Source organism: Leiobunum rupestre, assembly GCF_980474605.1.
Source record: "Leiobunum rupestre chromosome 9 unlocalized genomic scaffold, qqLeiRupe1.1.hap1 SUPER_9_unloc_1, whole genome shotgun sequence".
Classification (NCBI taxonomy): Eukaryota; Metazoa; Arthropoda; class Arachnida; order Opiliones; family Sclerosomatidae; genus Leiobunum; species Leiobunum rupestre.
The window spans coordinates 274832-302213 of NW_028324280.1; the positions used below are offsets into that span (position 1 = coordinate 274832).

Below are 27382 nucleotides of genomic sequence, written 5' to 3' on the forward strand. Positions count from 1 at the left end.
TTCCGTGAATAAAATACATGTTAGTATCAAAATTGAACAAAATAAAATGGCGAGAAAATTGGTTTTCATTTTATTCTACTTAAGGCTTGTACTTAAAATAGTACTAACTTACTTACTTACTTACTTACTTACTTACTTACTTACTTACTAACTAACTAACTAACTAACTAACTAACTAACTAACTAACTAACTAACTAATTAACTAACTAACTAACTAACTAACTAATTAACTAACTAACTAACTAACTAACTAACTAACTAACGTTTATCTCTAAACAAAAACATTTCCGCGGTAAAATCCACTCTGAAATGGCCTTTTCTGGTTTTGGAATGAAGTCCAAAGTTAAAATTTTATTAACAAATTCTAATTGTGAAATATATTTTTTGTTCTAAATTTTAATCTTAAATGTAATTTAAATAGTTGAATCTAAAAAAGGACTTTTGGAAAATGTTTTATAGAAGGTTTTATCATGGGACAGCCGCATGGATTAGGGGAGTAACCCAAAAATACAAAATATCAAAACAAACCACGAAATTAAATAATAAAACGGAGACAGAGATATATTTTTTAAACAAAATAATATAGCTAACTTTTATCTATTAATTGTTTTAGGTGATGTAGTTTATGTAAAATATAAAAATGAACCTTGGCACAATATAAATTTAATGTCATGTTTTATTGATACTTAGAAAAAGTAACAAACATTTCAAAAGTCAGATCTTTGAGATCATTATTAAAAAAATATAACATTTTAAATCCGAACTCCTCTATAAATATTAAAATTATAAATTCCTAATCTACTTTAACAAAAGATATATCATATTAAGTTTAATACTATTAATGTTAGGAATAATCATGACTTTGAGATAAATAGAACAAAAATGTTTAATTCCAAATATAGTTAATTATAGAGCAATATATAATAAATGATTTTGTACTTACCAAAAATAAGCCTTGCCACTTTATATCTTGGTAATGTAGCTGCCGCGGGCGGCGGGCCCCCGGCGGCGACTCACTGTCCACGGAAGACGGGAAGAGAGAAAAAATGGAGAGGGGCTTATTTCGTGTTTTCTCTTTACGCGGAACATCTTGGCTGGAACCCAATGACCTAAAAATGAGGGGCGCGCTGTCTCTACCCACCATACCGAAACCCGCGAATTTACGTTATGAAAACCGGTTCCTTCAGCCAACCACTTAGAACATGCACGATTTACGAACCTTGGGTTACGAATAAAACCACAGGAATAACACAGAACAACCTCTTTTCGCGCCTTTATTTTACCCCTCTTACTTGCCTCCCGCTCGTCGGCCATTGCCTCTGCCCTAAACGGGGAGTCTAGCATCCACTCCTTGGGTATCCATAATGGAGGAGAGGACTGAAAGGGGGAAAACCAAGCATGGACGCGCCCAGGAAAATACCAAGGAGGATAGGAAGGGAGGCGAAGTAGGAGGGATGAACGCGGCAGCATCCTTGTAAGAAGCTTAGCGGCGGGAAAATTTCGGAAAAATGGCGGCTAGACGTAGCGTAGCTGCCGCAATCTTGCCGCCATTCATCCCTCCTACTTCGCCTCCCTTCCTATCCTCCGTGAAAATACCGCGAAAAAGAGTGTATAACTAGGTAAAAGAAAATTCAAAAACTGGAATCTTTCCGATTCTTCATTATTAACTATTCGACAATAAGGATTTTACCACTTATGACGTCAGAGGGGCAATATATTATAATAAAGAAATATATATAAAGACAGCCAAATAACATTTCCCGGAAATACTGTGTTGCGCAGTGCGCCATTATAAGAGCGTTTGATTTTTGATTTCAAGAGAGAAGTGGGCCGATCCCGGATTTACTGCAATACCAGGCCGACCCGTGGCGGAGGTGGAGCAAGCTCCGACCACTCCGCCGCCGTCCAAAAATAAGTTTAATATCTTGGGCCCCGATGGGACCCGTATCAGATATTAAGCTGATAAGAACAGATACTACACTTTGATCTTAGCCAAAAGGCCGAGAAGCGATAACCCGCTAGGAGCCGTCACTGTTTAACAAAGTAAAAAGAGAGAATTCGAGCATTTCAAATATTTCATAATTACGTCACCGAATGTTGGTCCTGGTGGGAGATGACAACGTTTGTAGCCATCGCGCGAACAAAGGAGAAGACGATATCTTGAATCCGTGAAATAGAGGTACACCGCCAGGCCCGGACTGGCACTTTTGGGGTCATCGGCTAGAGACAGTAGAGTGGGCCACTTTACCGGGCCGTATGGAAAAAAAATCTAAATGGTGGTTTATAGGACCATAAATAACGTATTAAGTGTACTAGATTCTACGTGAAACGTCAAACGCGTTTAAATGACCATTTAGGAAAAATTTATTATAAGCGAATAGAGCGTTCTATAAAAGTGGACCATAACCGGTCACTTTTCATACAGACTATAGAGCTGGTTCAGCAGGACTAACAACTTTTGTTATTCTTTGGTTTAAGAGAATTCGGCTTATGTCCTGTCTTTATATGAATATTTTAGAGACGTACCTTTTAGGAGTTGTAGGAGGCACCCTAGGTGTTGAAGTATGTTTGGGGTTAAGGATATTTTCATGATCTAAGTTTCATCTTAAACACGTGGATTTGGGACTAGTATTTTCTAGAATTTTTCTTATTTGCCATCATACATTTATTACAAAAATCATTTAAAATAAGAAAAAAGGCGCGGAAAGCAAAGCCGGAAATATGTGAAGCCTAGGCTAGCAACTACGCTACTAATAAAAATTGACTGCTCTCAATTTCTTACGGGTTTGCCAGATAAATATATTTCTCTAAGACGAAAAACCGGCCAAACCTTCACCTCCTCCGAACTCCAAAGGGGGAAAGCACACCACACCAATTTTATAGATTCGTAAACGCGCCTTCCCAATCGACCGCCATCACCTTACAGTCTACGGGGAGGGTGATGAAAAAACTGGTTTGGGGGGGGGGGGGGGATGAAATTTCTGCGGTAAAGGGCTTGCTCGTTGGTTGTCTGTACGATAATATCGGCGCCCAGTAAACGTTTCTAAAAAGAGTGTATAGAACGTTCTATTGGAGCCGCATGCAGCCGGTGGCCCTCGGCGATCACCAACCTACCAGGACCTGGCTAGTCGCGGCTTGTCCACCGCTATCAATTACACTCTAGCGGCAACGGCCATATCACGCTGAATACACCGGTTCTCGTCTGATCACCGAAGTTAAGCAGCGTCGAGCGCGGTCAGTACTTGGGAGGGAGACCACCTGGGAACACCGCGTGCCGTTGGCTACTCATTTATTTTCGCGGGATGGGATTTGCGTCTTTTAACAGGAAAATACCTTCATCCTATCATTTTGACGCTGCTTTTTTATGCAATTAAAAGTTCGCCCAGACGATAATATTATTTCGGTCAACTCTTGGCCTTTTTTTAACAACTGGCAGCATCTTTCCGTGAATAAAATACATGTTAGTATCAAAATTGAACAAAATAAAATGGCGAGAAAATTGGTTTTCATTTTATTCTACTTAAGGCTTGTACTTAAAATAGTACTAACTTACTTACTTACTTACTTACTTACTTACTTACTTACTTACTAACTAACTAACTAACTAACTAACTAACTAACTAACTAACTAACTAACTAATTAACTAACTAACTAACTAACTAACTAATTAACTAACTAACTAACTAACTAACTAACTAACTAACTAACGTTTATCTCTAAACAAAAACATTTCCGCGGTAAAATCCACTCTGAAATGGCCTTTTCTGGTTTTGGAATGAAGTCCAAAGTTAAAATTTTATTAACAAATTCTAATTGTGAAATATATTTTTTGTTCTAAATTTTAATCTTAAATGTAATTTAAATAGTTGAATCTAAAAAAGGACTTTTGGAAAATGTTTTATAGAAGGTTTTATCATGGGACAGCCGCATGGATTAGGGGAGTAACCCAAAAATACAAAATATCAAAACAAACCACGAAATTAAATAATAAAACGGAGACAGAGATATATTTTTTAAACAAAATAATATAGCTAACTTTTATCTATTAATTGTTTTAGGTGATGTAGTTTATGTAAAATATAAAAATGAACCTTGGCACAATATAAATTTAATGTCATGTTTTATTGATACTTAGAAAAAGTAACAAACATTTCAAAAGTCAGATCTTTGAGATCATTATTAAAAAAATATAACATTTTAAATCCGAACTCCTCTATAAATATTAAAATTATAAATTCCTAATCTACTTTAACAAAAGATATATCATATTAAGTTTAATACTATTAATGTTAGGAATAATCATGACTTTGAGATAAATAGAACAAAAATGTTTAATTCCAAATATAGTTAATTATAGAGCAATATATAATAAATGATTTTGTACTTACCAAAAATAAGCCTTGCCACTTTATATCTTGGTAATGTAGCTGCCGCGGGCGGCGGGCCCCCGGCGGCGACTCACTGTCCACGGAAGACGGGAAGAGAGAAAAAATGGAGAGGGGCTTATTTCGTGTTTTCTCTTTACGCGGAACATCTTGGCTGGAACCCAATGACCTAAAAATGAGGGGCGCGCTGTCTCTACCCACCATACCGAAACCCGCGAATTTACGTTATGAAAACCGGTTCCTTCAGCCAACCACTTAGAACATGCACGATTTACGAACCTTGGGTTACGAATAAAACCACAGGAATAACACAGAACAACCTCTTTTCGCGCCTTTATTTTACCCCTCTTACTTGCCTCCCGCTCGTCGGCCATTGCCTCTGCCCTAAACGGGGAGTCTAGCATCCACTCCTTGGGTATCCATAATGGAGGAGAGGACTGAAAGGGGGAAAACCAAGCATGGACGCGCCCAGGAAAATACCAAGGAGGATAGGAAGGGAGGCGAAGTAGGAGGGATGAACGCGGCAGCATCCTTGTAAGAAGCTTAGCGGCGGGAAAATTTCGGAAAAATGGCGGCTAGACGTAGCGTAGCTGCCGCAATCTTGCCGCCATTCATCCCTCCTACTTCGCCTCCCTTCCTATCCTCCGTGAAAATACCGCGAAAAAGAGTGTATAACTAGGTAAAAGAAAATTCAAAAACTGGAATCTTTCCGATTCTTCATTATTAACTATTCGACAATAAGGATTTTACCACTTATGACGTCAGAGGGGCAATATATTATAATAAAGAAATATATATAAAGACAGCCAAATAACATTTCCCGGAAATACTGTGTTGCGCAGTGCGCCATTATAAGAGCGTTTGATTTTTGATTTCAAGAGAGAAGTGGGCCGATCCCGGATTTACTGCAATACCAGGCCGACCCGTGGCGGAGGTGGAGCAAGCTCCGACCACTCCGCCGCCGTCCAAAAATAAGTTTAATATCTTGGGCCCCGATGGGACCCGTATCAGATATTAAGCTGATAAGAACAGATACTACACTTTGATCTTAGCCAAAAGGCCGAGAAGCGATAACCCGCTAGGAGCCGTCACTGTTTAACAAAGTAAAAAGAGAGAATTCGAGCATTTCAAATATTTCATAATTACGTCACCGAATGTTGGTCCTGGTGGGAGATGACAACGTTTGTAGCCATCGCGCGAACAAAGGAGAAGACGATATCTTGAATCCGTGAAATAGAGGTACACCGCCAGGCCCGGACTGGCACTTTTGGGGTCATCGGCTAGAGACAGTAGAGTGGGCCACTTTACCGGGCCGTATGGAAAAAAAATCTAAATGGTGGTTTATAGGACCATAAATAACGTATTAAGTGTACTAGATTCTACGTGAAACGTCAAACGCGTTTAAATGACCATTTAGGAAAAATTTATTATAAGCGAATAGAGCGTTCTATAAAAGTGGACCATAACCGGTCACTTTTCATACAGACTATAGAGCTGGTTCAGCAGGACTAACAACTTTTGTTATTCTTTGGTTTAAGAGAATTCGGCTTATGTCCTGTCTTTATATGAATATTTTAGAGACGTACCTTTTAGGAGTTGTAGGAGGCACCCTAGGTGTTGAAGTATGTTTGGGGTTAAGGATATTTTCATGATCTAAGTTTCATCTTAAACACGTGGATTTGGGACTAGTATTTTCTAGAATTTTTCTTATTTGCCATCATACATTTATTACAAAAATCATTTAAAATAAGAAAAAAGGCGCGGAAAGCAAAGCCGGAAATATGTGAAGCCTAGGCTAGCAACTACGCTACTAATAAAAATTGACTGCTCTCAATTTCTTACGGGTTTGCCAGATAAATATATTTCTCTAAGACGAAAAACCGGCCAAACCTTCACCTCCTCCGAACTCCAAAGGGGGAAAGCACACCACACCAATTTTATAGATTCGTAAACGCGCCTTCCCAATCGACCGCCATCACCTTACAGTCTACGGGGAGGGTGATGAAAAAACTGGTTTGGGGGGGGGGGGGGGATGAAATTTCTGCGGTAAAGGGCTTGCTCGTTGGTTGTCTGTACGATAATATCGGCGCCCAGTAAACGTTTCTAAAAAGAGTGTATAGAACGTTCTATTGGAGCCGCATGCAGCCGGTGGCCCTCGGCGATCACCAACCTACCAGGACCTGGCTAGTCGCGGCTTGTCCACCGCTATCAATTACACTCTAGCGGCAACGGCCATATCACGCTGAATACACCGGTTCTCGTCTGATCACCGAAGTTAAGCAGCGTCGAGCGCGGTCAGTACTTGGGAGGGAGACCACCTGGGAACACCGCGTGCCGTTGGCTACTCATTTATTTTCGCGGGATGGGATTTGCGTCTTTTAACAGGAAAATACCTTCATCCTATCATTTTGACGCTGCTTTTTTATGCAATTAAAAGTTCGCCCAGACGATAATATTATTTCGGTCAACTCTTGGCCTTTTTTTAACAACTGGCAGCATCTTTCCGTGAATAAAATACATGTTAGTATCAAAATTGAACAAAATAAAATGGCGAGAAAATTGGTTTTCATTTTATTCTACTTAAGGCTTGTACTTAAAATAGTACTAACTTACTTACTTACTTACTTACTTACTTACTTACTTACTTACTAACTAACTAACTAACTAACTAACTAACTAACTAACTAACTAACTAACTAATTAACTAACTAACTAACTAACTAACTAATTAACTAACTAACTAACTAACTAACTAACTAACTAACGTTTATCTCTAAACAAAAACATTTCCGCGGTAAAATCCACTCTGAAATGGCCTTTTCTGGTTTTGGAATGAAGTCCAAAGTTAAAATTTTATTAACAAATTCTAATTGTGAAATATATTTTTTGTTCTAAATTTTAATCTTAAATGTAATTTAAATAGTTGAATCTAAAAAAGGACTTTTGGAAAATGTTTTATAGAAGGTTTTATCATGGGACAGCCGCATGGATTAGGGGAGTAACCCAAAAATACAAAATATCAAAACAAACCACGAAATTAAATAATAAAACGGAGACAGAGATATATTTTTTAAACAAAATAATATAGCTAACTTTTATCTATTAATTGTTTTAGGTGATGTAGTTTATGTAAAATATAAAAATGAACCTTGGCACAATATAAATTTAATGTCATGTTTTATTGATACTTAGAAAAAGTAACAAACATTTCAAAAGTCAGATCTTTGAGATCATTATTAAAAAAATATAACATTTTAAATCCGAACTCCTCTATAAATATTAAAATTATAAATTCCTAATCTACTTTAACAAAAGATATATCATATTAAGTTTAATACTATTAATGTTAGGAATAATCATGACTTTGAGATAAATAGAACAAAAATGTTTAATTCCAAATATAGTTAATTATAGAGCAATATATAATAAATGATTTTGTACTTACCAAAAATAAGCCTTGCCACTTTATATCTTGGTAATGTAGCTGCCGCGGGCGGCGGGCCCCCGGCGGCGACTCACTGTCCACGGAAGACGGGAAGAGAGAAAAAATGGAGAGGGGCTTATTTCGTGTTTTCTCTTTACGCGGAACATCTTGGCTGGAACCCAATGACCTAAAAATGAGGGGCGCGCTGTCTCTACCCACCATACCGAAACCCGCGAATTTACGTTATGAAAACCGGTTCCTTCAGCCAACCACTTAGAACATGCACGATTTACGAACCTTGGGTTACGAATAAAACCACAGGAATAACACAGAACAACCTCTTTTCGCGCCTTTATTTTACCCCTCTTACTTGCCTCCCGCTCGTCGGCCATTGCCTCTGCCCTAAACGGGGAGTCTAGCATCCACTCCTTGGGTATCCATAATGGAGGAGAGGACTGAAAGGGGGAAAACCAAGCATGGACGCGCCCAGGAAAATACCAAGGAGGATAGGAAGGGAGGCGAAGTAGGAGGGATGAACGCGGCAGCATCCTTGTAAGAAGCTTAGCGGCGGGAAAATTTCGGAAAAATGGCGGCTAGACGTAGCGTAGCTGCCGCAATCTTGCCGCCATTCATCCCTCCTACTTCGCCTCCCTTCCTATCCTCCGTGAAAATACCGCGAAAAAGAGTGTATAACTAGGTAAAAGAAAATTCAAAAACTGGAATCTTTCCGATTCTTCATTATTAACTATTCGACAATAAGGATTTTACCACTTATGACGTCAGAGGGGCAATATATTATAATAAAGAAATATATATAAAGACAGCCAAATAACATTTCCCGGAAATACTGTGTTGCGCAGTGCGCCATTATAAGAGCGTTTGATTTTTGATTTCAAGAGAGAAGTGGGCCGATCCCGGATTTACTGCAATACCAGGCCGACCCGTGGCGGAGGTGGAGCAAGCTCCGACCACTCCGCCGCCGTCCAAAAATAAGTTTAATATCTTGGGCCCCGATGGGACCCGTATCAGATATTAAGCTGATAAGAACAGATACTACACTTTGATCTTAGCCAAAAGGCCGAGAAGCGATAACCCGCTAGGAGCCGTCACTGTTTAACAAAGTAAAAAGAGAGAATTCGAGCATTTCAAATATTTCATAATTACGTCACCGAATGTTGGTCCTGGTGGGAGATGACAACGTTTGTAGCCATCGCGCGAACAAAGGAGAAGACGATATCTTGAATCCGTGAAATAGAGGTACACCGCCAGGCCCGGACTGGCACTTTTGGGGTCATCGGCTAGAGACAGTAGAGTGGGCCACTTTACCGGGCCGTATGGAAAAAAAATCTAAATGGTGGTTTATAGGACCATAAATAACGTATTAAGTGTACTAGATTCTACGTGAAACGTCAAACGCGTTTAAATGACCATTTAGGAAAAATTTATTATAAGCGAATAGAGCGTTCTATAAAAGTGGACCATAACCGGTCACTTTTCATACAGACTATAGAGCTGGTTCAGCAGGACTAACAACTTTTGTTATTCTTTGGTTTAAGAGAATTCGGCTTATGTCCTGTCTTTATATGAATATTTTAGAGACGTACCTTTTAGGAGTTGTAGGAGGCACCCTAGGTGTTGAAGTATGTTTGGGGTTAAGGATATTTTCATGATCTAAGTTTCATCTTAAACACGTGGATTTGGGACTAGTATTTTCTAGAATTTTTCTTATTTGCCATCATACATTTATTACAAAAATCATTTAAAATAAGAAAAAAGGCGCGGAAAGCAAAGCCGGAAATATGTGAAGCCTAGGCTAGCAACTACGCTACTAATAAAAATTGACTGCTCTCAATTTCTTACGGGTTTGCCAGATAAATATATTTCTCTAAGACGAAAAACCGGCCAAACCTTCACCTCCTCCGAACTCCAAAGGGGGAAAGCACACCACACCAATTTTATAGATTCGTAAACGCGCCTTCCCAATCGACCGCCATCACCTTACAGTCTACGGGGAGGGTGATGAAAAAACTGGTTTGGGGGGGGGGGGGGGGATGAAATTTCTGCGGTAAAGGGCTTGCTCGTTGGTTGTCTGTACGATAATATCGGCGCCCAGTAAACGTTTCTAAAAAGAGTGTATAGAACGTTCTATTGGAGCCGCATGCAGCCGGTGGCCCTCGGCGATCACCAACCTACCAGGACCTGGCTAGTCGCGGCTTGTCCACCGCTATCAATTACACTCTAGCGGCAACGGCCATATCACGCTGAATACACCGGTTCTCGTCTGATCACCGAAGTTAAGCAGCGTCGAGCGCGGTCAGTACTTGGGAGGGAGACCACCTGGGAACACCGCGTGCCGTTGGCTACTCATTTATTTTCGCGGGATGGGATTTGCGTCTTTTAACAGGAAAATACCTTCATCCTATCATTTTGACGCTGCTTTTTTATGCAATTAAAAGTTCGCCCAGACGATAATATTATTTCGGTCAACTCTTGGCCTTTTTTTAACAACTGGCAGCATCTTTCCGTGAATAAAATACATGTTAGTATCAAAATTGAACAAAATAAAATGGCGAGAAAATTGGTTTTCATTTTATTCTACTTAAGGCTTGTACTTAAAATAGTACTAACTTACTTACTTACTTACTTACTTACTTACTTACTTACTTACTAACTAACTAACTAACTAACTAACTAACTAACTAACTAACTAACTAACTAATTAACTAACTAACTAACTAACTAACTAATTAACTAACTAACTAACTAACTAACTAACTAACTAACTAACGTTTATCTCTAAACAAAAACATTTCCGCGGTAAAATCCACTCTGAAATGGCCTTTTCTGGTTTTGGAATGAAGTCCAAAGTTAAAATTTTATTAACAAATTCTAATTGTGAAATATATTTTTTGTTCTAAATTTTAATCTTAAATGTAATTTAAATAGTTGAATCTAAAAAAGGACTTTTGGAAAATGTTTTATAGAAGGTTTTATCATGGGACAGCCGCATGGATTAGGGGAGTAACCCAAAAATACAAAATATCAAAACAAACCACGAAATTAAATAATAAAACGGAGACAGAGATATATTTTTTAAACAAAATAATATAGCTAACTTTTATCTATTAATTGTTTTAGGTGATGTAGTTTATGTAAAATATAAAAATGAACCTTGGCACAATATAAATTTAATGTCATGTTTTATTGATACTTAGAAAAAGTAACAAACATTTCAAAAGTCAGATCTTTGAGATCATTATTAAAAAAATATAACATTTTAAATCCGAACTCCTCTATAAATATTAAAATTATAAATTCCTAATCTACTTTAACAAAAGATATATCATATTAAGTTTAATACTATTAATGTTAGGAATAATCATGACTTTGAGATAAATAGAACAAAAATGTTTAATTCCAAATATAGTTAATTATAGAGCAATATATAATAAATGATTTTGTACTTACCAAAAATAAGCCTTGCCACTTTATATCTTGGTAATGTAGCTGCCGCGGGCGGCGGGCCCCCGGCGGCGACTCACTGTCCACGGAAGACGGGAAGAGAGAAAAAATGGAGAGGGGCTTATTTCGTGTTTTCTCTTTACGCGGAACATCTTGGCTGGAACCCAATGACCTAAAAATGAGGGGCGCGCTGTCTCTACCCACCATACCGAAACCCGCGAATTTACGTTATGAAAACCGGTTCCTTCAGCCAACCACTTAGAACATGCACGATTTACGAACCTTGGGTTACGAATAAAACCACAGGAATAACACAGAACAACCTCTTTTCGCGCCTTTATTTTACCCCTCTTACTTGCCTCCCGCTCGTCGGCCATTGCCTCTGCCCTAAACGGGGAGTCTAGCATCCACTCCTTGGGTATCCATAATGGAGGAGAGGACTGAAAGGGGGAAAACCAAGCATGGACGCGCCCAGGAAAATACCAAGGAGGATAGGAAGGGAGGCGAAGTAGGAGGGATGAACGCGGCAGCATCCTTGTAAGAAGCTTAGCGGCGGGAAAATTTCGGAAAAATGGCGGCTAGACGTAGCGTAGCTGCCGCAATCTTGCCGCCATTCATCCCTCCTACTTCGCCTCCCTTCCTATCCTCCGTGAAAATACCGCGAAAAAGAGTGTATAACTAGGTAAAAGAAAATTCAAAAACTGGAATCTTTCCGATTCTTCATTATTAACTATTCGACAATAAGGATTTTACCACTTATGACGTCAGAGGGGCAATATATTATAATAAAGAAATATATATAAAGACAGCCAAATAACATTTCCCGGAAATACTGTGTTGCGCAGTGCGCCATTATAAGAGCGTTTGATTTTTGATTTCAAGAGAGAAGTGGGCCGATCCCGGATTTACTGCAATACCAGGCCGACCCGTGGCGGAGGTGGAGCAAGCTCCGACCACTCCGCCGCCGTCCAAAAATAAGTTTAATATCTTGGGCCCCGATGGGACCCGTATCAGATATTAAGCTGATAAGAACAGATACTACACTTTGATCTTAGCCAAAAGGCCGAGAAGCGATAACCCGCTAGGAGCCGTCACTGTTTAACAAAGTAAAAAGAGAGAATTCGAGCATTTCAAATATTTCATAATTACGTCACCGAATGTTGGTCCTGGTGGGAGATGACAACGTTTGTAGCCATCGCGCGAACAAAGGAGAAGACGATATCTTGAATCCGTGAAATAGAGGTACACCGCCAGGCCCGGACTGGCACTTTTGGGGTCATCGGCTAGAGACAGTAGAGTGGGCCACTTTACCGGGCCGTATGGAAAAAAAATCTAAATGGTGGTTTATAGGACCATAAATAACGTATTAAGTGTACTAGATTCTACGTGAAACGTCAAACGCGTTTAAATGACCATTTAGGAAAAATTTATTATAAGCGAATAGAGCGTTCTATAAAAGTGGACCATAACCGGTCACTTTTCATACAGACTATAGAGCTGGTTCAGCAGGACTAACAACTTTTGTTATTCTTTGGTTTAAGAGAATTCGGCTTATGTCCTGTCTTTATATGAATATTTTAGAGACGTACCTTTTAGGAGTTGTAGGAGGCACCCTAGGTGTTGAAGTATGTTTGGGGTTAAGGATATTTTCATGATCTAAGTTTCATCTTAAACACGTGGATTTGGGACTAGTATTTTCTAGAATTTTTCTTATTTGCCATCATACATTTATTACAAAAATCATTTAAAATAAGAAAAAAGGCGCGGAAAGCAAAGCCGGAAATATGTGAAGCCTAGGCTAGCAACTACGCTACTAATAAAAATTGACTGCTCTCAATTTCTTACGGGTTTGCCAGATAAATATATTTCTCTAAGACGAAAAACCGGCCAAACCTTCACCTCCTCCGAACTCCAAAGGGGGAAAGCACACCACACCAATTTTATAGATTCGTAAACGCGCCTTCCCAATCGACCGCCATCACCTTACAGTCTACGGGGAGGGTGATGAAAAAACTGGTTTGGGGGGGGGGGGGGGGATGAAATTTCTGCGGTAAAGGGCTTGCTCGTTGGTTGTCTGTACGATAATATCGGCGCCCAGTAAACGTTTCTAAAAAGAGTGTATAGAACGTTCTATTGGAGCCGCATGCAGCCGGTGGCCCTCGGCGATCACCAACCTACCAGGACCTGGCTAGTCGCGGCTTGTCCACCGCTATCAATTACACTCTAGCGGCAACGGCCATATCACGCTGAATACACCGGTTCTCGTCTGATCACCGAAGTTAAGCAGCGTCGAGCGCGGTCAGTACTTGGGAGGGAGACCACCTGGGAACACCGCGTGCCGTTGGCTACTCATTTATTTTCGCGGGATGGGATTTGCGTCTTTTAACAGGAAAATACCTTCATCCTATCATTTTGACGCTGCTTTTTTATGCAATTAAAAGTTCGCCCAGACGATAATATTATTTCGGTCAACTCTTGGCCTTTTTTTAACAACTGGCAGCATCTTTCCGTGAATAAAATACATGTTAGTATCAAAATTGAACAAAATAAAATGGCGAGAAAATTGGTTTTCATTTTATTCTACTTAAGGCTTGTACTTAAAATAGTACTAACTTACTTACTTACTTACTTACTTACTTACTTACTTACTTACTAACTAACTAACTAACTAACTAACTAACTAACTAACTAACTAACTAACTAATTAACTAACTAACTAACTAACTAACTAATTAACTAACTAACTAACTAACTAACTAACTAACTAACTAACGTTTATCTCTAAACAAAAACATTTCCGCGGTAAAATCCACTCTGAAATGGCCTTTTCTGGTTTTGGAATGAAGTCCAAAGTTAAAATTTTATTAACAAATTCTAATTGTGAAATATATTTTTTGTTCTAAATTTTAATCTTAAATGTAATTTAAATAGTTGAATCTAAAAAAGGACTTTTGGAAAATGTTTTATAGAAGGTTTTATCATGGGACAGCCGCATGGATTAGGGGAGTAACCCAAAAATACAAAATATCAAAACAAACCACGAAATTAAATAATAAAACGGAGACAGAGATATATTTTTTAAACAAAATAATATAGCTAACTTTTATCTATTAATTGTTTTAGGTGATGTAGTTTATGTAAAATATAAAAATGAACCTTGGCACAATATAAATTTAATGTCATGTTTTATTGATACTTAGAAAAAGTAACAAACATTTCAAAAGTCAGATCTTTGAGATCATTATTAAAAAAATATAACATTTTAAATCCGAACTCCTCTATAAATATTAAAATTATAAATTCCTAATCTACTTTAACAAAAGATATATCATATTAAGTTTAATACTATTAATGTTAGGAATAATCATGACTTTGAGATAAATAGAACAAAAATGTTTAATTCCAAATATAGTTAATTATAGAGCAATATATAATAAATGATTTTGTACTTACCAAAAATAAGCCTTGCCACTTTATATCTTGGTAATGTAGCTGCCGCGGGCGGCGGGCCCCCGGCGGCGACTCACTGTCCACGGAAGACGGGAAGAGAGAAAAAATGGAGAGGGGCTTATTTCGTGTTTTCTCTTTACGCGGAACATCTTGGCTGGAACCCAATGACCTAAAAATGAGGGGCGCGCTGTCTCTACCCACCATACCGAAACCCGCGAATTTACGTTATGAAAACCGGTTCCTTCAGCCAACCACTTAGAACATGCACGATTTACGAACCTTGGGTTACGAATAAAACCACAGGAATAACACAGAACAACCTCTTTTCGCGCCTTTATTTTACCCCTCTTACTTGCCTCCCGCTCGTCGGCCATTGCCTCTGCCCTAAACGGGGAGTCTAGCATCCACTCCTTGGGTATCCATAATGGAGGAGAGGACTGAAAGGGGGAAAACCAAGCATGGACGCGCCCAGGAAAATACCAAGGAGGATAGGAAGGGAGGCGAAGTAGGAGGGATGAACGCGGCAGCATCCTTGTAAGAAGCTTAGCGGCGGGAAAATTTCGGAAAAATGGCGGCTAGACGTAGCGTAGCTGCCGCAATCTTGCCGCCATTCATCCCTCCTACTTCGCCTCCCTTCCTATCCTCCGTGAAAATACCGCGAAAAAGAGTGTATAACTAGGTAAAAGAAAATTCAAAAACTGGAATCTTTCCGATTCTTCATTATTAACTATTCGACAATAAGGATTTTACCACTTATGACGTCAGAGGGGCAATATATTATAATAAAGAAATATATATAAAGACAGCCAAATAACATTTCCCGGAAATACTGTGTTGCGCAGTGCGCCATTATAAGAGCGTTTGATTTTTGATTTCAAGAGAGAAGTGGGCCGATCCCGGATTTACTGCAATACCAGGCCGACCCGTGGCGGAGGTGGAGCAAGCTCCGACCACTCCGCCGCCGTCCAAAAATAAGTTTAATATCTTGGGCCCCGATGGGACCCGTATCAGATATTAAGCTGATAAGAACAGATACTACACTTTGATCTTAGCCAAAAGGCCGAGAAGCGATAACCCGCTAGGAGCCGTCACTGTTTAACAAAGTAAAAAGAGAGAATTCGAGCATTTCAAATATTTCATAATTACGTCACCGAATGTTGGTCCTGGTGGGAGATGACAACGTTTGTAGCCATCGCGCGAACAAAGGAGAAGACGATATCTTGAATCCGTGAAATAGAGGTACACCGCCAGGCCCGGACTGGCACTTTTGGGGTCATCGGCTAGAGACAGTAGAGTGGGCCACTTTACCGGGCCGTATGGAAAAAAAATCTAAATGGTGGTTTATAGGACCATAAATAACGTATTAAGTGTACTAGATTCTACGTGAAACGTCAAACGCGTTTAAATGACCATTTAGGAAAAATTTATTATAAGCGAATAGAGCGTTCTATAAAAGTGGACCATAACCGGTCACTTTTCATACAGACTATAGAGCTGGTTCAGCAGGACTAACAACTTTTGTTATTCTTTGGTTTAAGAGAATTCGGCTTATGTCCTGTCTTTATATGAATATTTTAGAGACGTACCTTTTAGGAGTTGTAGGAGGCACCCTAGGTGTTGAAGTATGTTTGGGGTTAAGGATATTTTCATGATCTAAGTTTCATCTTAAACACGTGGATTTGGGACTAGTATTTTCTAGAATTTTTCTTATTTGCCATCATACATTTATTACAAAAATCATTTAAAATAAGAAAAAAGGCGCGGAAAGCAAAGCCGGAAATATGTGAAGCCTAGGCTAGCAACTACGCTACTAATAAAAATTGACTGCTCTCAATTTCTTACGGGTTTGCCAGATAAATATATTTCTCTAAGACGAAAAACCGGCCAAACCTTCACCTCCTCCGAACTCCAAAGGGGGAAAGCACACCACACCAATTTTATAGATTCGTAAACGCGCCTTCCCAATCGACCGCCATCACCTTACAGTCTACGGGGAGGGTGATGAAAAAACTGGTTTGGGGGGGGGGGGGGGATGAAATTTCTGCGGTAAAGGGCTTGCTCGTTGGTTGTCTGTACGTTAATATCGGCGCCCAGTAAACGTTTCTAAAAAGAGTGTATAGAACGTTCTATTGGAGCCGCATGCAGCCGGTGGCCCTCGGCGATCACCAACCTACCAGGACCTGGCTAGTCGCGGCTTGTCCACCGCTATCAATTACACTCTAGCGGCAACGGCCATATCACGCTGAATACACCGGTTCTCGTCTGATCACCGAAGTTAAGCAGCGTCGAGCGCGGTCAGTACTTGGGAGGGAGACCACCTGGGAACACCGCGTGCCGTTGGCTACTCATTTATTTTCGCGGGATGGGATTTGCGTCTTTTAACAGGAAAATACCTTCATCCTATCATTTTGACGCTGCTTTTTTATGCAATTAAAAGTTCGCCCAGACGATAATATTATTTCGGTCAACTCTTGGCCTTTTTTTAACAACTGGCAGCATCTTTCCGTGAATAAAATACATGTTAGTATCAAAATTGAACAAAATAAAATGGCGAGAAAATTGGTTTTCATTTTATTCTACTTAAGGCTTGTACTTAAAATAGTACTAACTTACTTACTTACTTACTTACTTACTTACTTACTTACTTACTAACTAACTAACTAACTAACTAACTAACTAACTAACTAACTAACTAACTAATTAACTAACTAACTAACTAACTAACTAATTAACTAACTAACTAACTAACTAACTAACTAACTAACTAACGTTTATCTCTAAACAAAAACATTTCCGCGGTAAAATCCACTCTGAAATGGCCTTTTCTGGTTTTGGAATGAAGTCCAAAGTTAAAATTTTATTAACAAATTCTAATTGTGAAATATATTTTTTGTTCTAAATTTTAATCTTAAATGTAATTTAAATAGTTGAATCTAAAAAAGGACTTTTGGAAAATGTTTTATAGAAGGTTTTATCATGGGACAGCCGCATGGATTAGGGGAGTAACCCAAAAATACAAAATATCAAAACAAACCACGAAATTAAATAATAAAACGGAGACAGAGATATATTTTTTAAACAAAATAATATAGCTAACTTTTATCTATTAATTGTTTTAGGTGATGTAGTTTATGTAAAATATAAAAATGAACCTTGGCACAATATAAATTTAATGTCATGTTTTATTGATACTTAGAAAAAGTAACAAACATTTCAAAAGTCAGATCTTTGAGATCATTATTAAAAAAATATAACATTTTAAATCCGAACTCCTCTATAAATATTAAAATTATAAATTCCTAATCTACTTTAACAAAAGATATATCATATTAAGTTTAATACTATTAATGTTAGGAATAATCATGACTTTGAGATAAATAGAACAAAAATGTTTAATTCCAAATATAGTTAATTATAGAGCAATATATAATAAATGATTTTGTACTTACCAAAAATAAGCCTTGCCACTTTATATCTTGGTAATGTAGCTGCCGCGGGCGGCGGGCCCCCGGCGGCGACTCACTGTCCACGGAAGACGGGAAGAGAGAAAAAATGGAGAGGGGCTTATTTCGTGTTTTCTCTTTACGCGGAACATCTTGGCTGGAACCCAATGACCTAAAAATGAGGGGCGCGCTGTCTCTACCCACCATACCGAAACCCGCGAATTTACGTTATGAAAACCGGTTCCTTCAGCCAACCACTTAGAACATGCACGATTTACGAACCTTGGGTTACGAATAAAACCACAGGAATAACACAGAACAACCTCTTTTCGCGCCTTTATTTTACCCCTCTTACTTGCCTCCCGCTCGTCGGCCATTGCCTCTGCCCTAAACGGGGAGTCTAGCATCCACTCCTTGGGTATCCATAATGGAGGAGAGGACTGAAAGGGGGAAAACCAAGCATGGACGCGCCCAGGAAAATACCAAGGAGGATAGGAAGGGAGGCGAAGTAGGAGGGATGAACGCGGCAGCATCCTTGTAAGAAGCTTAGCGGCGGGAAAATTTCGGAAAAATGGCGGCTAGACGTAGCGTAGCTGCCGCAATCTTGCCGCCATTCATCCCTCCTACTTCGCCTCCCTTCCTATCCTCCGTGAAAATACCGCGAAAAAGAGTGTATAACTAGGTAAAAGAAAATTCAAAAACTGGAATCTTTCCGATTCTTCATTATTAACTATTCGACAATAAGGATTTTACCACTTATGACGTCAGAGGGGCAATATATTATAATAAAGAAATATATATAAAGACAGCCAAATAACATTTCCCGGAAATACTGTGTTGCGCAGTGCGCCATTATAAGAGCGTTTGATTTTTGATTTCAAGAGAGAAGTGGGCCGATCCCGGATTTACTGCAATACCAGGCCGACCCGTGGCGGAGGTGGAGCAAGCTCCGACCACTCCGCCGCCGTCCAAAAATAAGTTTAATATCTTGGGCCCCGATGGGACCCGTATCAGATATTAAGCTGATAAGAACAGATACTGAATTTGTTTATTAAAAAACTTGAGTTACAGTACCCTTGTCATGTTATTTTTCCTGCCTTTTAAATTATTTTAAATTACAGCAGGTCATTAATTGTATTCATTAAAAGTTTAAAATACGATTAGTGCATAGAATAAAAGCCATGGTTAAGTTTAAAATTTAAAAAATAATAAATTTTAACAAGTTGGTTTTCCTTTTTTCGCTTTCTTTTTTGGAGAGATGCTGTGTCTGCGTTTAGAGTAGCTTTGAAGAAGGTCGGTGACTTGGAATTGGAGGTCGTCGATGGAGCAATCAATGGTTCTGATTCCTGAGGGAGGTTCTCTGTCGAGGCGGCTGTAGAGGATCTGTAGTTCGGCGTGTGTTAGTTTTGTAAGGTCTGGTTTGACTCCTGGCTTCCAGGTATTGGGATCCCATCTGGGCCCGGTGGCTGAAGTAGTCTCGTCGTTGCTGTTGTTGGATTCGGATTGTTCTGGCTCGTTGCTTGTTGATTCGGGGTTATTTTCAGGTTCATTGGGCTGTGGTGGTGTTTTCAAGGCGTCGGCATATTGGCTGGTTTTGACTGGAGGTTCTGGGTTCTTCTTGGCAGGTTCTGGTGATGTCAGGGTCCAGCTCTCTTCAGAGCTTTTTGAGTCGTCGAAAGTGGTAAGTAATTGTGATTTGCTTGATTGGTGTTCTTGATTTTCCTGTAGTTGTGGTAGTATGGTTAGGTCTTCTGTGGCGTCCATTGCTTGGACGATCTTGGGTTCAGGGATTGAAGGTGGACCCTGGCCTTCAAGGATGACCGGGCGTCTATCTTCTAAAACTGTCTTCTTTTTTTCACACGCTGAAACTGAGTGGCCTTCTTCGTCGCAGTAGAAGCATTTTTTTACTACGCCTCTGTAAAAAACTAAGGCGCGGCTTCGCCCGAAAAACATAACATTGGGGATAGGTTTAGTCATTATTATTTTAACAGAGCGATCGCCATTTTTGACGCCTTTAAGTTGTTGATATTCATCGAAATGATAAGTTTTAATATTACCATGTTGCCGGAGAGTACTTATTACGGAATCCCACTGGATCCATTTTGGTAAGTTCTTTATCGTTATCCAAATACCGTCGTCTTCCATACAGGTGAGTTTCCAGGTTTTATTATTTGTTTTCAGGTCGTTGCATAAAAGAGCTTCTTGAAGGAAGGCCAGGGTCGTGAATGTTATCAGGTATATTCCCTTACCCATAGGTTGAAGTGTGTCGATACTCTTCGGTCCTAGGTGGTCGTAGATGGTTCGAGCAACATCTAGAAAGTCAGCATCGACTTCCAAACGTGCAGTTCTCTTCTTTTCCTCCGTAGCCATGAAGGCTAGGAGAATTTCGTCGGTTGGTAGAAGCCCCAAGCAGGAGCAGCGTCAGTGGAGGAACTCAGCAGGAGCGTCAGGTGAGTACCAGGTAGGTTTTTTGTTTCAGGAACAGCAGCAAGGCAACAGCAACTAGGCGAGGCACAGGATCGGAACATGCAGCAAGCAGGAAAACTCGCCTTAAAGGCGTAAAAACACTTCTCGCCCCCCGACTAAGATCTCGGTATAGCTCTATTGAAAACAGATACTACACTTTGATCTTAGCCAAAAGGCCGAGAAGCGACAGATACTACACTTTGATCTTAGCCAAAAGGCCGAGAAGCGATAACCCGCTAGGAGCCGTCACTGTTTAACAAAGTAAAAAGAGAGAATTCGAGCATTTCAAATATTTCATAATTACGTCACCGAATGTTGGTCCTGGTGGGAGATGACAACGTTTGTAGCCATCGCGCGAACAAAGGAGAAGACGATATCTTGAATCCGTGAAATAGAGGTACACCGCCAGGCCCGGACTGGCACTTTTGGGGTCATCGGCTAGAGACAGTAGAGTGGGCCACTTTACCGGGCCGTATGGAAAAAAAATCTAAATGGTGGTTTATAGGACCATAAATAACGTATTAAGTGTACTAGATTCTACGTGAAACGTCAAACGCGTTTAAATGACCATTTAGGAAAAATTTATTATAAGCGAATAGAGCGTTCTATAAAAGTGGACCATAACCGGTCACTTTTCATACAGACTATAGAGCTGGTTCAGCAGGACTAACAACTTTTGTTATTCTTTGGTTTAAGAGAATTCGGCTTATGTCCTGTCTTTATATGAATATTTTAGAGACGTACCTTTTAGGAGTTGTAGGAGGCACCCTAGGTGTTGAAGTATGTTTGGGGTTAAGGATATTTTCATGATCTAAGTTTCATCTTAAACACGTGGATTTGGGACTAGTATTTTCTAGAATTTTTCTTATTTGCCATCATACATTTATTACAAAAATCATTTAAAATAAGAAAAAAGGCGCGGAAAGCAAAGCCGGAAATATGTGAAGCCTAGGCTAGCAACTACGCTACTAATAAAAATTGACTGCTCTCAATTTCTTACGGGTTTGCCAGATAAATATATTTCTCTAAGACGAAAAACCGGCCAAACCTTCACCTCCTCCGAACTCCAAAGGGGGAAAGCACACCACACCAATTTTATAGATTCGTAAACGCGCCTTCCCAATCGACCGCCATCACCTTACAGTCTACGGGGAGGGTGATGAAAAAACTGGTTTGGGGGGGGGGGGGGGATGAAATTTCTGCGGTAAAGGGCTTGCTCGTTGGTTGTCTGTACGATAATATCGGCGCCCAGTAAACGTTTCTAAAAAGAGTGTATAGAACGTTCTATTGGAGCCGCATGCAGCCGGTGGCCCTCGGCGATCACCAACCTACCAGGACCTGGCTAGTCGCGGCTTGTCCACCGCTATCAATTACACTCTAGCGGCAACGGCCATATCACGCTGAATACACCGGTTCTCGTCTGATCACCGAAGTTAAGCAGCGTCGAGCGCGGTCAGTACTTGGGAGGGAGACCACCTGGGAACACCGCGTGCCGTTGGCTACTCATTTATTTTCGCGGGATGGGATTTGCGTCTTTTAACAGGAAAATACCTTCATCCTATCATTTTGACGCTGCTTTTTTATGCAATTAAAAGTTCGCCCAGACGATAATATTATTTCGGTCAACTCTTGGCCTTTTTTTAACAACTGGCAGCATCTTTCCGTGAATAAAATACATGTTAGTATCAAAATTGAACAAAATAAAATGGCGAGAAAATTGGTTTTCATTTTATTCTACTTAAGGCTTGTACTTAAAATAGTACTAACTTACTTACTTACTTACTTACTTACTTACTTACTTACTTACTAACTAACTAACTAACTAACTAACTAACTAACTAACTAACTAACTAACTAATTAACTAACTAACTAACTAACTAACTAATTAACTAACTAACTAACTAACTAACTAACTAACTAACTAACGTTTATCTCTAAACAAAAACATTTCCGCGGTAAAATCCACTCTGAAATGGCCTTTTCTGGTTTTGGAATGAAGTCCAAAGTTAAAATTTTATTAACAAATTCTAATTGTGAAATATATTTTTTGTTCTAAATTTTAATCTTAAATGTAATTTAAATAGTTGAATCTAAAAAAGGACTTTTGGAAAATGTTTTATAGAAGGTTTTATCATGGGACAGCCGCATGGATTAGGGGAGTAACCCAAAAATACAAAATATCAAAACAAACCACGAAATTAAATAATAAAACGGAGACAGAGATATATTTTTTAAACAAAATAATATAGCTAACTTTTATCTATTAATTGTTTTAGGTGATGTAGTTTATGTAAAATATAAAAATGAACCTTGGCACAATATAAATTTAATGTCATGTTTTATTGATACTTAGAAAAAGTAACAAACATTTCAAAAGTCAGATCTTTGAGATCATTATTAAAAAAATATAACATTTTAAATCCGAACTCCTCTATAAATATTAAAATTATAAATTCCTAATCTACTTTAACAAAAGATATATCATATTAAGTTTAATACTATTAATGTTAGGAATAATCATGACTTTGAGATAAATAGAACAAAAATGTTTAATTCCAAATATAGTTAATTATAGAGCAATATATAATAAATGATTTTGTACTTACCAAAAATAAGCCTTGCCACTTTATATCTTGGTAATGTAGCTGCCGCGGGCGGCGGGCCCCCGGCGGCGACTCACTGTCCACGGAAGACGGGAAGAGAGAAAAAATGGAGAGGGGCTTATTTCGTGTTTTCTCTTTACGCGGAACATCTTGGCTGGAACCCAATGACCTAAAAATGAGGGGCGCGCTGTCTCTACCCACCATACCGAAACCCGCGAATTTACGTTATGAAAACCGGTTCCTTCAGCCAACCACTTAGAACATGCACGATTTACGAACCTTGGGTTACGAATAAAACCACAGGAATAACACAGAACAACCTCTTTTCGCGCCTTTATTTTACCCCTCTTACTTGCCTCCCGCTCGTCGGCCATTGCCTCTGCCCTAAACGGGGAGTCTAGCATCCACTCCTTGGGTATCCATAATGGAGGAGAGGACTGAAAGGGGGAAAACCAAGCATGGACGCGCCCAGGAAAATACCAAGGAGGATAGGAAGGGAGGCGAAGTAGGAGGGATGAACGCGGCAGCATCCTTGTAAGAAGCTTAGCGGCGGGAAAATTTCGGAAAAATGGCGGCTAGACGTAGCGTAGCTGCCGCAATCTTGCCGCCATTCATCCCTCCTACTTCGCCTCCCTTCCTATCCTCCGTGAAAATACCGCGAAAAAGAGTGTATAACTAGGTAAAAGAAAATTCAAAAACTGGAATCTTTCCGATTCTTCATTATTAACTATTCGACAATAAGGATTTTACCACTTATGACGTCAGAGGGGCAATATATTATAATAAAGAAATATATATAAAGACAGCCAAATAACATTTCCCGGAAATACTGTGTTGCGCAGTGCGCCATTATAAGAGCGTTTGATTTTTGATTTCAAGAGAGAAGTGGGCCGATCCCGGATTTACTGCAATACCAGGCCGACCCGTGGCGGAGGTGGAGCAAGCTCCGACCACTCCGCCGCCGTCCAAAAATAAGTTTAATATCTTGGGCCCCGATGGGACCCGTATCAGATATTAAGCTGATAAGAACAGATACTACACTTTGATCTTAGCCAAAAGGCCGAGAAGCGATAACCCGCTAGGAGCCGTCACTGTTTAACAAAGTAAAAAGAGAGAATTCGAGCATTTCAAATATTTCATAATTACGTCACCGAATGTTGGTCCTGGTGGGAGATGACAACGTTTGTAGCCATCGCGCGAACAAAGGAGAAGACGATATCTTGAATCCGTGAAATAGAGGTACACCGCCAGGCCCGGACTGGCACTTTTGGGGTCATCGGCTAGAGACAGTAGAGTGGGCCACTTTACCGGGCCGTATGGAAAAAAAATCTAAATGGTGGTTTATAGGACCATAAATAACGTATTAAGTGTACTAGATTCTACGTGAAACGTCAAACGCGTTTAAATGACCATTTAGGAAAAATTTATTATAAGCGAATAGAGCGTTCTATAAAAGTGGACCATAACCGGTCACTTTTCATACAGACTATAGAGCTGGTTCAGCAGGACTAACAACTTTTGTTATTCTTTGGTTTAAGAGAATTCGGCTTATGTCCTGTCTTTATATGAATATTTTAGAGACGTACCTTTTAGGAGTTGTAGGAGGCACCCTAGGTGTTGAAGTATGTTTGGGGTTAAGGATATTTTCATGATCTAAGTTTCATCTTAAACACGTGGATTTGGGACTAGTATTTTCTAGAATTTTTCTTATTTGCCATCATACATTTATTACAAAAATCATTTAAAATAAGAAAAAAGGCGCGGAAAGCAAAGCCGGAAATATGTGAAGCCTAGGCTAGCAACTACGCTACTAATAAAAATTGACTGCTCTCAATTTCTTACGGGTTTGCCAGATAAATATATTTCTCTAAGACGAAAAACCGGCCAAACCTTCACCTCCTCCGAACTCCAAAGGGGGAAAGCACACCACACCAATTTTATAGATTCGTAAACGCGCCTTCCCAATCGACCGCCATCACCTTACAGTCTACGGGGAGGGTGATGAAAAAACTGGTTTGGGGGGGGGGGGGGGATGAAATTTCTGCGGTAAAGGGCTTGCTCGTTGGTTGTCTGTACGATAATATCGGCGCCCAGTAAACGTTTCTAAAAAGAGTGTATAGAACGTTCTATTGGAGCCGCATGCAGCCGGTGGCCCTCGGCGATCACCAACCTACCAGGACCTGGCTAGTCGCGGCTTGTCCACCGCTATCAATTACACTCTAGCGGCAACGGCCATATCACGCTGAATACACCGGTTCTCGTCTGATCACCGAAGTTAAGCAGCGTCGAGCGCGGTCAGTACTTGGGAGGGAGACCACCTGGGAACACCGCGTGCCGTTGGCTACTCATTTATTTTCGCGGGATGGGATTTGCGTCTTTTAACAGGAAAATACCTTCATCCTATCATTTTGACGCTGCTTTTTTATGCAATTAAAAGTTCGCCCAGACGATAATATTATTTCGGTCAACTCTTGGCCTTTTTTTAACAACTGGCAGCATCTTTCCGTGAATAAAATACATGTTAGTATCAAAATTGAACAAAATAAAATGGCGAGAAAATTGGTTTTCATTTTATTCTACTTAAGGCTTGTACTTAAAATAGTACTAACTTACTTACTTACTTACTTACTTACTTACTTACTTACTTACTAACTAACTAACTAACTAACTAACTAACTAACTAACTAACTAACTAACTAATTAACTAACTAACTAACTAACTAACTAATTAACTAACTAACTAACTAACTAACTAACTAACTAACTAACGTTTATCTCTAAACAAAAACATTTCCGCGGTAAAATCCACTCTGAAATGGCCTTTTCTGGTTTTGGAATGAAGTCCAAAGTTAAAATTTTATTAACAAATTCTAATTGTGAAATATATTTTTTGTTCTAAATTTTAATCTTAAATGTAATTTAAATAGTTGAATCTAAAAAAGGACTTTTGGAAAATGTTTTATAGAAGGTTTTATCATGGGACAGCCGCATGGATTAGGGGAGTAACCCAAAAATACAAAATATCAAAACAAACCACGAAATTAAATAATAAAACGGAGACAGAGATATATTTTTTAAACAAAATAATATAGCTAACTTTTATCTATTAATTGTTTTAGGTGATGTAGTTTATGTAAAATATAAAAATGAACCTTGGCACAATATAAATTTAATGTCATGTTTTATTGATACTTAGAAAAAGTAACAAACATTTCAAAAGTCAGATCTTTGAGATCATTATTAAAAAAATATAACATTTTAAATCCGAACTCCTCTATAAATATTAAAATTATAAATTCCTAATCTACTTTAACAAAAGATATATCATATTAAGTTTAATACTATTAATGTTAGGAATAATCATGACTTTGAGATAAATAGAACAAAAATGTTTAATTCCAAATATAGTTAATTATAGAGCAATATATAATAAATGATTTTGTACTTACCAAAAATAAGCCTTGCCACTTTATATCTTGGTAATGTAGCTGCCGCGGGCGGCGGGCCCCCGGCGGCGACTCACTGTCCACGGAAGACGGGAAGAGAGAAAAAATGGAGAGGGGCTTATTTCGTGTTTTCTCTTTACGCGGAACATCTTGGCTGGAACCCAATGACCTAAAAATGAGGGGCGCGCTGTCTCTACCCACCATACCGAAACCCGCGAATTTACGTTATGAAAACCGGTTCCTTCAGCCAACCACTTAGAACATGCACGATTTACGAACCTTGGGTTACGAATAAAACCACAGGAATAACACAGAACAACCTCTTTTCGCGCCTTTATTTTACCCCTCTTACTTGCCTCCCGCTCGTCGGCCATTGCCTCTGCCCTAAACGGGGAGTCTAGCATCCACTCCTTGGGTATCCATAATGGAGGAGAGGACTGAAAGGGGGAAAACCAAGCATGGACGCGCCCAGGAAAATACCAAGGAGGATAGGAAGGGAGGCGAAGTAGGAGGGATGAACGCGGCAGCATCCTTGTAAGAAGCTTAGCGGCGGGAAAATTTCGGAAAAATGGCGGCTAGACGTAGCGTAGCTGCCGCAATCTTGCCGCCATTCATCCCTCCTACTTCGCCTCCCTTCCTATCCTCCGTGAAAATACCGCGAAAAAGAGTGTATAACTAGGTAAAAGAAAATTCAAAAACT

General features: G+C 39.4%; 14 non-coding genes and 1 pseudogene across 14 annotated transcripts; 7 read left to right on the forward strand and 8 right to left on the reverse strand.

The window, feature by feature from the left end:
- Positions 1-1821: 1821 nt before the first annotated feature.
- On the reverse strand, positions 1822-2013 carry LOC149920952 (U2 spliceosomal RNA). The gene has a single exon (XR_016477635.1). It is a non-coding gene; the product is annotated as a U2 spliceosomal RNA (small nuclear RNA).
- Positions 2014-3165: 1152 nt separating this feature from the next.
- Positions 3166-3284, forward strand: LOC149920953 (5S ribosomal RNA). The gene has a single exon (XR_016477545.1). It is a non-coding gene; the product is annotated as a 5S ribosomal RNA (ribosomal RNA).
- A 1983-nt stretch (positions 3285-5267) lies between these two features.
- LOC149920954 (U2 spliceosomal RNA) lies at positions 5268-5459 on the reverse strand. The gene has a single exon (XR_016477636.1). It is a non-coding gene; the product is annotated as a U2 spliceosomal RNA (small nuclear RNA).
- A 1152-nt stretch (positions 5460-6611) lies between these two features.
- On the forward strand, positions 6612-6730 carry LOC149920955 (5S ribosomal RNA). The gene has a single exon (XR_016477546.1). It is a non-coding gene; the product is annotated as a 5S ribosomal RNA (ribosomal RNA).
- A 1979-nt stretch (positions 6731-8709) lies between these two features.
- On the reverse strand, positions 8710-8901 carry LOC149920956 (U2 spliceosomal RNA). Its single transcript, XR_016477637.1, has one exon. It is a non-coding gene; the product is annotated as a U2 spliceosomal RNA (small nuclear RNA).
- Positions 8902-10054: 1153 nt separating this feature from the next.
- Positions 10055-10173, forward strand: LOC149920957 (5S ribosomal RNA). The gene has a single exon (XR_016477547.1). It is a non-coding gene; the product is annotated as a 5S ribosomal RNA (ribosomal RNA).
- A 1983-nt stretch (positions 10174-12156) lies between these two features.
- LOC149920958 (U2 spliceosomal RNA) lies at positions 12157-12348 on the reverse strand. The gene has a single exon (XR_016477638.1). It is a non-coding gene; the product is annotated as a U2 spliceosomal RNA (small nuclear RNA).
- Positions 12349-13501: 1153 nt separating this feature from the next.
- On the forward strand, positions 13502-13620 carry LOC149920959 (5S ribosomal RNA). The gene has a single exon (XR_016477548.1). It is a non-coding gene; the product is annotated as a 5S ribosomal RNA (ribosomal RNA).
- Positions 13621-15603: 1983 nt separating this feature from the next.
- Positions 15604-15795, reverse strand: LOC149920960 (U2 spliceosomal RNA). Its single transcript, XR_016477639.1, has one exon. It is a non-coding gene; the product is annotated as a U2 spliceosomal RNA (small nuclear RNA).
- Positions 15796-16947: 1152 nt separating this feature from the next.
- LOC149920961 (5S ribosomal RNA) lies at positions 16948-17066 on the forward strand. Its single transcript, XR_016477549.1, has one exon. It is a non-coding gene; the product is annotated as a 5S ribosomal RNA (ribosomal RNA).
- A 1983-nt stretch (positions 17067-19049) lies between these two features.
- Positions 19050-19235, reverse strand: LOC149920962 (U2 spliceosomal RNA). Its single transcript, XR_016477671.1, has one exon. It is a non-coding gene; the product is annotated as a U2 spliceosomal RNA (small nuclear RNA).
- Positions 19236-20679: 1444 nt separating this feature from the next.
- On the reverse strand, positions 20680-20820 carry LOC149920963 (U2 spliceosomal RNA; annotated as a pseudogene).
- A 1194-nt stretch (positions 20821-22014) lies between these two features.
- Positions 22015-22133, forward strand: LOC149920964 (5S ribosomal RNA). Its single transcript, XR_016477550.1, has one exon. It is a non-coding gene; the product is annotated as a 5S ribosomal RNA (ribosomal RNA).
- A 1983-nt stretch (positions 22134-24116) lies between these two features.
- Positions 24117-24308, reverse strand: LOC149920965 (U2 spliceosomal RNA). Its single transcript, XR_016477641.1, has one exon. It is a non-coding gene; the product is annotated as a U2 spliceosomal RNA (small nuclear RNA).
- A 1152-nt stretch (positions 24309-25460) lies between these two features.
- LOC149920966 (5S ribosomal RNA) lies at positions 25461-25579 on the forward strand. The gene has a single exon (XR_016477551.1). It is a non-coding gene; the product is annotated as a 5S ribosomal RNA (ribosomal RNA).
- Positions 25580-27382: the final 1803 nt, after the last annotated feature.